At 36.7% G+C, this 9,823-nt stretch overlaps 1 protein-coding gene across 1 annotated transcript in view; it reads right to left on the bottom strand.

The window, feature by feature from the left end:
* ARHGAP12 (Rho GTPase activating protein 12) overlaps positions 1 to 9,823 on the bottom strand; it is a 126,309-nt gene that overhangs the window by 69,370 nt on the left and 47,116 nt on the right.

Here is a 9,823-nt window from a genome sequence, read left to right as displayed (position 1 = left end):
TTCCCCCCCCCCAAAAAAACAAAGTTAATTTTATGGGTTATATCTGTCATTAATTAACAACTGAATTGGGATCAGTACCTCTGCACATGACCTAATTTCATATTTAAAAAAAGACTTGGCCTGTTCTACTTTATCTATAGACAGACTAAAATAATCCTCCCATTATCCACTGAAAAGAAAAATTAGGGAACTATATATACAAGAAGGTAACTTTAAACTTAGATTCCACTTGCATCATTACTTTTTCTAGTACCAAAAAATACTGAGATTTGTCCTTTTTACTTCTGATATTAGTTCAGAATTGCTTCTATAATAAACTTCTGAGAATGGCAGAATTCATACTAAGGAGCTACACCTCTTGCTTCTTAATCAGCACATGCTACTCAGTATTAATACTTACGTATCTACCTTACTACAAGTACAGAATTATATTTATATTACTGAATATTATAATTCCCTATAGTCTATAATCATACCTTTGACTTAGACTTATGGAAAAAAACATTTACATAAATGTTTGGTACCCTGATCATATCAGGCTTTAAAGCGAAACTTATTTTTTAAATCTCATTTTAAATCATACAGAGAAAAAGATATTTATGTATTTTTGTACTTTAGCTGCTTAAACAAAGTCTCCTTTACCATAATTTCTTTTTTTTTTTTTTTTTTGCGATGGGGTCTCCCTCTCGTTGCCCAGGCTAGAGTGCAATGGTGCGATCTCAGCTCACTCCAACCTTCGCCTCCTGGGTTCAAGTGATTCTCCTGCCTCAGCCTCCTGAGTAGCTGGGACTACAGGCATGTGCCACCACACTCAGCTAATTTCGTATTTTTAGTAGAGACGGAGTTTCTCCATGTTGGCCAGGCTGGTCTCAAACTCCTGACCTCAGATGATCCACCCACCTCAGCCTCCCAAAGTGCTGGGATTACAGGCTGAGCCACTGCACATAGCCATAATTTGTATATAATAATAAATTACGTAGTTATATAAATTATAACATTGGGCCAGTTAACATAATAGAGTACAAAAAGTTAAAAATATGTCAATGGGACAATGCTCAGCTAAAACAGGATTAAAATTCGTTTTAGTTCACAAACAAATTTTGTTGTTTCACAACTAAAAATTACATGATGGTATTACCTGAAAAATATAACTTTCTAAAACAAAGTCTTTTAAAGCCAAATTTTAGGGGAAAAAACATATACCACCCTCTTTTTAATAATTTTGAAAATAAAAATTTACAAGTTCTAATGCTCCTGTCTAAAGTGTGACTGCATTGAGATTTCAAGCTCTATAGAGTACACTGATATTTTCATGGTTTACTTACTTAACATTTAAGTACTAATTATGAGCAGAGCAGTAGATGAAAATAGGACAGTCCCTGTCCTTGAGGAGCCAACAGCCTAGTAAAGAGGATGAAACTACTCCAATGGCACAACTAACTGCTGCAGAGAGGAGTGTACAGGATGCTCTAGAAGCACAGAAAAACCCAGCGCTAAACAGGGATAGGAGGTGAGACACAGCATGCAGAAAAAGGTTCACAACAGATGTTTAACATGATCTTTAAAGGAAAATAGGAGCAAGTCAAGAGAGTGGTGAAGGGTATTTCAAGCACAAACAACACTTTATTGTTCCTCGGATATAACACACAGATATGGAAAACAGCCTTTGAATAAGGAAACACAACTGGTAACTAAGTGAATTCGGTATCATGTTATCTTTACTAGACATCAGTTTTCATGGTAAACACATGATTTTCCTTACTGATTTTTTTCAGGCGATTTTCTAGTTATTGCACCTCAAAAGTGCTCTATTACTACAGGGTTGGATACCTTACCTTGTATTCATACACCAAGACTTAGCTGTCACCTTACAGCTTGCTTCTGTCCTCCCCCTCTCCTTTTATCACCTTAGCCAACAGTCTGAACGTTTTCTTCACACTGTCACAGATCTGTCACCACTTCTCCCGCCTCCCCTGATGAAGACAATAATAAAGCAGGTACCAGGTAGAAAAGCTGTGTGTCTGACAAATGATTGTTTCTAAAAGCCATATACAAACATACTGATGAAGTCATCTCTCAGCTACCAACTCTCAGTAACAGCTGGAAGCAGTTTATTGCAGCAATCATGCCATGCTATAAACTACAACCACTGGTAAAGACTATCTATCTGTACCTAGAGGGTTGACAGAGAAGAGATGATAGACACCACGTGAAAAGGAATGAAGGAACTAATAGGAACCAGGACATAGAGAGTCATGGGAGTGCACAATTAGGAAGTTTATTACAGGCAAAAAGATTTGCCAAAAAGGGAACAAATGACCAATTTCCCCTTCAAGATTGAGCCCACATCTCTCCAGTCTCCTTTTCTCTCACACCCTCATGCTCATCCTTTCCTCAGCCTTTCTTCTCTACAGCTCATCAGTACTTACGACACCAAACTCTAATCCCAGATTTATTTGTCTTTCTTTCCTTCTAGAATTTTAGTCTCTTTAAGGCAGAAACATTTGTCTTGTTTGTCTCTTCATCTTCAAGGTCTAGTATAGCACTTGCACAAATTGGCACTCAATAAGTTCCTGAGTGAAAACTATTTTTATATAACTAAATAAGCTATCATGAAATCCACACACTAAAATTAACTCCCTACTTATGTTTTTATAGTCTCCTGGGAAATCTATTACCTAAATTCTATTGCTTCAATAAAACCAAAATCTCTCCCTCAAACATCCTCCTCTCCCTGAGCTACCAACACGTAATCTGAAAGACCTACCAGCATGGGTATTCCATGTACCTCAAACTCATTACATCCTCTGCCTCAACCTTCTTCCATAACATACTACCCTACAGGAGTCACTAATTCAAATAATACTATCATAAACTCCTCAAACAGCTGTCTCTCAAAGTCATCTGTATCTCCTCTCTTTACCCCAACAAAGTATTACTAATTCTCTATTCTAATATATCTTGAATTTCTTCCTCTCCTATCCCAAGATAAATTGCCTTAGTCCATCTTTCGCTGAACAACTAAAATCAACATAGGGTCTACTGCCCCCATTTCTTTGCCTCATCCAGTTGATCCTCCATGGTACCACTAGTTATTCTCTAAAAGCACATATCTGATATTGTTACTCATCTGCTTAAAAACTCAAATGAAAATTGCATTAACTGTAAAATAAGTCCAAAGACCTTGAAAGAGAACTGTGGCTCTTAAGTACTCCAGTCCCAATCTTTTCTGCCTCATTTATCGCCATTCTCCCTATATTCTTTGTTCCAAAATTCCCATACTACTCATAATTCTATTATTAATGCATACCATTTTCCTCCCAGACCTTCAAATCTTTACTTTGTCCCTCTGAGATAACCCGTTCCCAATCACCAAACCACACTCAAAACCATAAAGAACTGACTCAAAGTCTTTGAAATGTTCCCCTGTTTCCCAAAGGCAGAATTCACAGGCTTCCTGTGCCTCTAGAGCATCACTGTCTAATAGAAATATAACATGAGCCAGGTATGTGATTTTTTCTACTAGCTACATTAAAAGGGTTTAAAAAAAGAGATAAAATGAATATTTAACACAATGTATCCAAAATATTATCATTTCACCATATAATCAGCACACAAATTACTGAGATATTTTATATTTTTGGACTGTTCAAAATCCAGTGTGTATTTTACAGTACATCTCAATTCAGGTCTAAATTTTTCATCAGAAACACTTTATCTATATTTCAATTTCTTAAAATGTACAGCTGAAAAGGTAGATTTATCTATCCAAATTATTCCAAACATTCTCCAAAGTTTCCCAATAAATGAATCCAGCATCAGTTTTCATATTTAACTTATAATAAATAATTAAAATTAAAACTTGAGTTATTCAGTCTCACTAGCCACATTCAAGTGCTCAATAACCACCCATGGCCAGTGGTTACTATCGGCCAGCACCAATCTGCAGCATTAATTTGTCATTTTTCTGTATCTCCCACTAAGCTGTAAGCCCCTTAGGAGTTAAGAACAAGATCATGTCTTATCATTACACATTCTCAAAATCTAGAAACAAATGAATAAACGAAAGACCCCTTTCTCAAGCCCTAACACAGACTCTGATGATTCTCCTGTTCTCAGTAACTGCTTTTCCAATCTAAAGAATATTTCAAGAAACAGAAAGGTAAATATGATAGCTGCTAGAAACTACTTATTGATGAAACCTCATTATTAATTTGTGTTAAAAGTATTCATCCAGATATGTTTGTCCTTGTTGGTCGGTAAAGCAAAGAAAATTCAACGGGACATTATGCTGAGATAGTAAGACTTAGTTACTATTTTATGCTGATGAGGTAACATGCAATGACCTGGTACACAGCTATTCATTATTGTAAATCTCCCTCCCTGGGGACCTGAATGGTAACTCTATCATCAGCATTCAGAGAATGACTAAAGAATACTCTGTCACTGAAATTTCCAGAGATTAAAAAGTTAATGGTACAACTGCAAATGAAAAAACTACATCTGTGATCACTTGTTGAAAGCATACACTATATGAATAAATCTAAACTTAGAAGGTGAGGCTTCTGGTGGCAGCAAAACAAATTATGAATTTCAAAAAGATAAAAAATTGATCCATAGTTTTAAGGTATACATTTAAATGGCCAACATACTATCTTTTCTGTCTCTCATCTTCTGATAACTGAATATTCTTTTTTTGTTTAATTTCAGAAGACAAAAAATTTTGAAAACCACTACCTAAGGAAAAGGTAGTGGAAAAGGTTGCGTCCACTTCAAATGAACACAACTACATAAATGGGTTTCTAACTTACTATCTGCACAAATTCATTAACAAGTATGCATGAGAAAGTCATAACACAGCTGCTTGGGTAATCTATTTTATTAAGTCCAAACTGAGTGTGTAATTACAAGTTTTAAAGCATTATTTCCTTAAAGCTGTCTTGAAAACTTTATCAGGAAGAAAATTAAAAGTAGATGCTTTTCCATCATTTTAATGGTCATTTTATACCAAGGCAAGAAATACCTAAGCCCTGAATTTGTTAAACAAGAGATATTTAAAATAGGTAGTTAGACATACATAGTGGACTCCATAAGTATAAAAAAATACATTCAGTCCAGGTGCGGTGGCTCACGCCTATAATCCCAGCACTTTGGGTGGCCAAGGCACACGGATCACCTGAGGTCGCAAGTTCGAGACCAGTATGGCCAACATGGTGAAACCTCATCTCTACTAAAAATACAGAAATTAGCCGGGCTTGGTAGTGGGCACCTGTAATCTCAGCTACTCGGGAGGCCGAGGCAAAAGAATCTCTGGAACCCAGGAGGCAGAGGTCACAGTGAGCCAAGATAGCACCACTGCACTCCAGACTGGGTGACAATGCAAGACTATCCAAAAAAAAAAAAAAAAAAAAAAATAAAAAATTCACGATCACAACATACTCATGTATCTGCCAGAAAAATCATAGAAGACCGACTATATGTAAGCTTCTGTCAATTATTTCTGAGTCATGGAATTACTGCTGGGTTTGTTTGCTTATCTGTACTTTCTAATTTATTCTAGAAGGAGTTCATCTATTTTGAAATGAGATTAAAAAGGAAAACAATGCTTATCGGAGGAAAAGGGCCATTAATTTTAAAGTCATGTAACAATTCTGGAATGATCTTTAAGAAATTCTCTAGCTAAGCTCTAAAAGCACAGAACACTTACGATACCCATGGAGGTCAATACTCAAAACTTAAAGTTTGCTCGGAAAACATAGAGTAGGTAAGGAGGAAGGGTTCATTCAAGGTCACAGATATTTTGGCTTCAGTCTCAGCAGAAATGCAGTCACTAAGTTTAGAATTATAATCTTCATAAAAAGTCATAACAAGAATACAGTTCCCATAAGCAAGTTCTCCAAATTGCTAATGAGTAAGACAAAGTAGGGTTGGGTAGGGTAGGGAAGGATGTATGGTAAAGTAGAATAGGATTGTTCTATAATGGCAGTGATCAAAAGTTCACCACCTCTTTAAAAGGGCAATTCATCCTAAAGTTCCACAAAACTGAGGCCTGTCTAGATACTGTTCATTCCCAGCACTTCTCTCTTTTCATTAAATAATTGTGATAAAATATACATAACATAAAAGGTACCATTTTAACCATTTTCACGTGTACAGGTCAGTCACATTAAGTACTTTTGCACCATGGTGCAACCATCACCACCATCCATCTCCAGAACTTTTTTCATTTTGCAAAACTGAAACTCCATACCCACTAAACATTAATTCTCCATCCTCCCTCTCCCCAGTCCCTGGCAACCACCATTCTACTTTCTGTCTCTATGAATTTAAGCACTTCATATAAGTGGAATTACATAATATTTGCCCTTTTGTGACTTATTTCACTTAGCATGTGTCAGAATTTTCTTTCTTTTCAAGGCTGAATATTTCATTGTGTGTGTCTGTGTAATTATTATTGATGTATTCATCCATCAATAGACACTGCTGCTTCCACCTTTTGGCTATAGTGAATAATTCTGCTATGAACATAGTGTACAAACGCCTTTTTGAGTCCCTGGCTTACAGTTCTTTGGGGTAGGTACCCAGAGCCCTTCTCTTCTGAAACTCCTCAAATAAAACTTACGTATTGCTCTAAAGATCATCATTAAAAAAATAACACTAGGCCGGGCACGGTGGCTCACGCCTGTAATCCCAGCACTCTGCAAGGCCAAGGCAGGTGAATCGCCTGAGGTTAAGAGTTCAAGACCAGCCTGGCTAACATGGCAAACACCATCTCTACTAAAATATACAAAAATTAGCTGGGCGTGGTGGCGCACACCTGTAATCCCAACTACTCGGTGGGCTGAGGCTGGAGAATTGAACCCGGGAGGTGGAGGTTCCAGTGAGCCAAAATGGCGCCACAGAACTCCAGCCTGGCAACAGAGGGAGACTCCATCTCAAAACAACAACAAAAAACCACCACACACAAAAAAAAACACTAATATTTTACATGTTTTCTACTCCACAACATCTTATATATGCACTGAAGACCATTAATCCAAAAGTGGAGGAGAAAAATCAGTCAGCAGCTAAATTTAAAAGCAATTTAGTTGATCTTCCTTCATTCATATATCCCCATCCCCAGAGAGAGAAATATAAAACATTCTCCTCATATTTCAAAGTGCAGGAAACAAAAATTCACCTAGTAGGTATATTCCAGTGCTACAAAGAGTTAGTGCTAGTTAAAACTGCAGTTTGTTTTCCAAGGTCTTGAGTATCCTTTAAAGGCAGTTACAAACCCTACTCCCAAACTAGCTCTCAGTTCAGAATTTTCAGAAAAGGTTCTAAAATACAAAAGACATGTTTCTCCAGTTTCTCCAAAAGTCAAATTAACTCCTGATCCTCATCTAAAGACTCACTATCCTGTTCCAAGATCACTTGAGATATCTGTCAGCTCCTTTTGGTCCCAAATGCTTGTTCTTTTTCATCAGGCATCTCAACATCCCAAGGAGAAATCAAACAGGCAAATGAGAAAAATCTGTGGCAGATCTAAAGTCAGTTAAGATTTACTAACTTCTTGCCCAGCATTTCCTTTCAGGACACTGTTGCGCGTTAGAATGAGATATATTGAAAGTAGCATAAAGACGCCTGGTTCCTTTTTAATAGAACAAAGTGCTATCAGAGGAAGAAACAAGTCTGGTTATCCCAGCTTTCAGTCTTCATATTCCGTTTTAGCAAATACACTAACATAAAAACTACCTATGTATCAATAAAAATATATCAGAATAACTATACTATTATAAAGTATCCATACCATTTTCTAATTACCTATAGTTAATAGAGGAAGACTGACATTTATTAATTCCCATTTTAAGTCATTAAATCTGAAGCTGGAAAGTCAAAAAGATCACACACCTTTTCACTTGATTGTGTATAAAGAACAGCTGGCTAGTAAGTTATTGTACCTGATAAACAGATTATTTTTCTCCACAAAACACATTTAAATTACATTAACAAAGCTGCCAATGAAGAAAAAATTACTTTAAAAAGTGAAATCGTTTTCTACAAAACAAGTTTTGATCCCAATGTGTGAGTTACAATTACTAGAGTGTTTTAGCAATACCATCCACATGACATGGGTGCTTAAAGAGGCTTTTCAAAATAAGCATAAAATAATGAAAGAAAATCTGACACACTTAAGATATTTAGCAGATAATGAAATTTTAAAACCTGTTGGGTGAGATGGCGCATGGCTATAATCCCAGTACTTCAGGAAGTCAAGGTGGGCACATCGCTCGAGCCCAGCAGTTTGAGACCAGCCTGGGCAACATGGAGAAACGTTGTCTCTACAAAAAATTAACTAGGTGTGCTGTCTCTTCAAAAAATTAACTCAGTGTGGTGACATGCGCCTGTATTCCCAACTACTCGGGAGGCTGAGGTGGGTGGATCACCTGAGCCCGGGAAGTGGAGGCTGCAGTAAGCTCCAGGCTGGGTGACAGAGGAGACCCTGTCTCACAAAAATAAAAAATAAAACATTTTCCTGACTAGAAAAGTGATGATTAAGCTGCACAAAATGTTATACATAATCTTCTTTAAATTATGAAACACAGATACAAAAGGCAAAAGTATCCTTCTTTTAAAATAAATTGGAAAACAGAGAATAAGTTGAAAAGAAAGCAGATATCCACCACCTGATTTTAACTTTCATTGATATTGTGAATGAGGTTGTAATCAAAATACAATCATAATAGGTACAGACCGTGACCCTTTACACAGATTTTCAACTTTCAAACATCTTGGACTTCCATAATTTCATACTAAAACTCCTAAACCTACTTCAGTAAATAAAATCAGAACTTCCTTACACTAACTGATCAGCTTTTTGAGCAATCACATAATAGACACTTCCGTTTCAGAAGCCTCAGGTATTATCTGTACAGCAGTCCTTGTGCAATTCTGTATTTGAATGTCTTATTGTATTTTACATTTATTAAAATGAGGCCAAAAGCATAAAAATTTTAAAAAGTGCAGCAGTTCCCTATATTCCTTTATAGTATAGGGATAAGCAAACTATGGTCCGAATCCAGCCTGCTGCCTTCTTTTGTAAATAAAGTTTTGTTGAAACAAAGGCATGCTCCTTTGTTTCCATAGTGGCTATACACTTATGGTCTCATACTACAACGGCAGAGTTGAACACTTGCAACAGAGACCACATGGCTCACAAAACCTAAAATGTTTGTTACTTGGCTCTTTACAGAAAATGTTTGCCAAGCCCTGTGAAAATACCCTCCCAATTTTTAAGCTAGATTTTGTTAAAACCATGTACACAAAAATTAGATGAATATGTATTGTTCTTCATTCTTCCAAAGTAATACCTTCAAATCATTACAAATTTTCATCCTTTTAACATTAAGAGTCCCCTTCTATAACATCAGAAAGAAAGAACAGAAAATGAAATCTTCAACTATTTCAGCTATGCAAAAATAGAACAAAGGTCTAAGTGTCACTTTACCATTAACAGTGTATTTCAACAGTGTTAATTTACATGTAAGTTTTAATATCTATTTAAAAAGACAAGAATAAGGCCAAGTGCAGTGGCTCATACCTGTAATCCCAGCAGTTTGCGAGGCCTAGTTGGGCAGATTGCTTGAGCTCAGGAGTTCAAGACCAGCCTGGGCAACATGATGAAATCCCATCTTAACAAAAAAATACAAAAATTAGCCAGGCGTGGTGGCACACACCTGTGTTCCCAGCTACTTGGGAAGCTGAGGTTGGAGGATCGCTTGTGCCTGGAAGGCAGAGGTCTCCAGCCTGGGCAACAGGGTGAGATCCTCTCTCAAAACAA

This window comes from Rhinopithecus bieti, unplaced genomic scaffold, assembly GCF_001698545.2.
Source record: "Rhinopithecus bieti isolate Rb0 unplaced genomic scaffold, ASM169854v2 scaffold_35595, whole genome shotgun sequence".
NCBI classification, from domain to species: Eukaryota; Metazoa; Chordata; class Mammalia; order Primates; family Cercopithecidae; genus Rhinopithecus; species Rhinopithecus bieti.
Note: the sequence above shows the minus strand (reverse complement) of the source record. Positions and strands in the feature narration are given on the sequence as shown.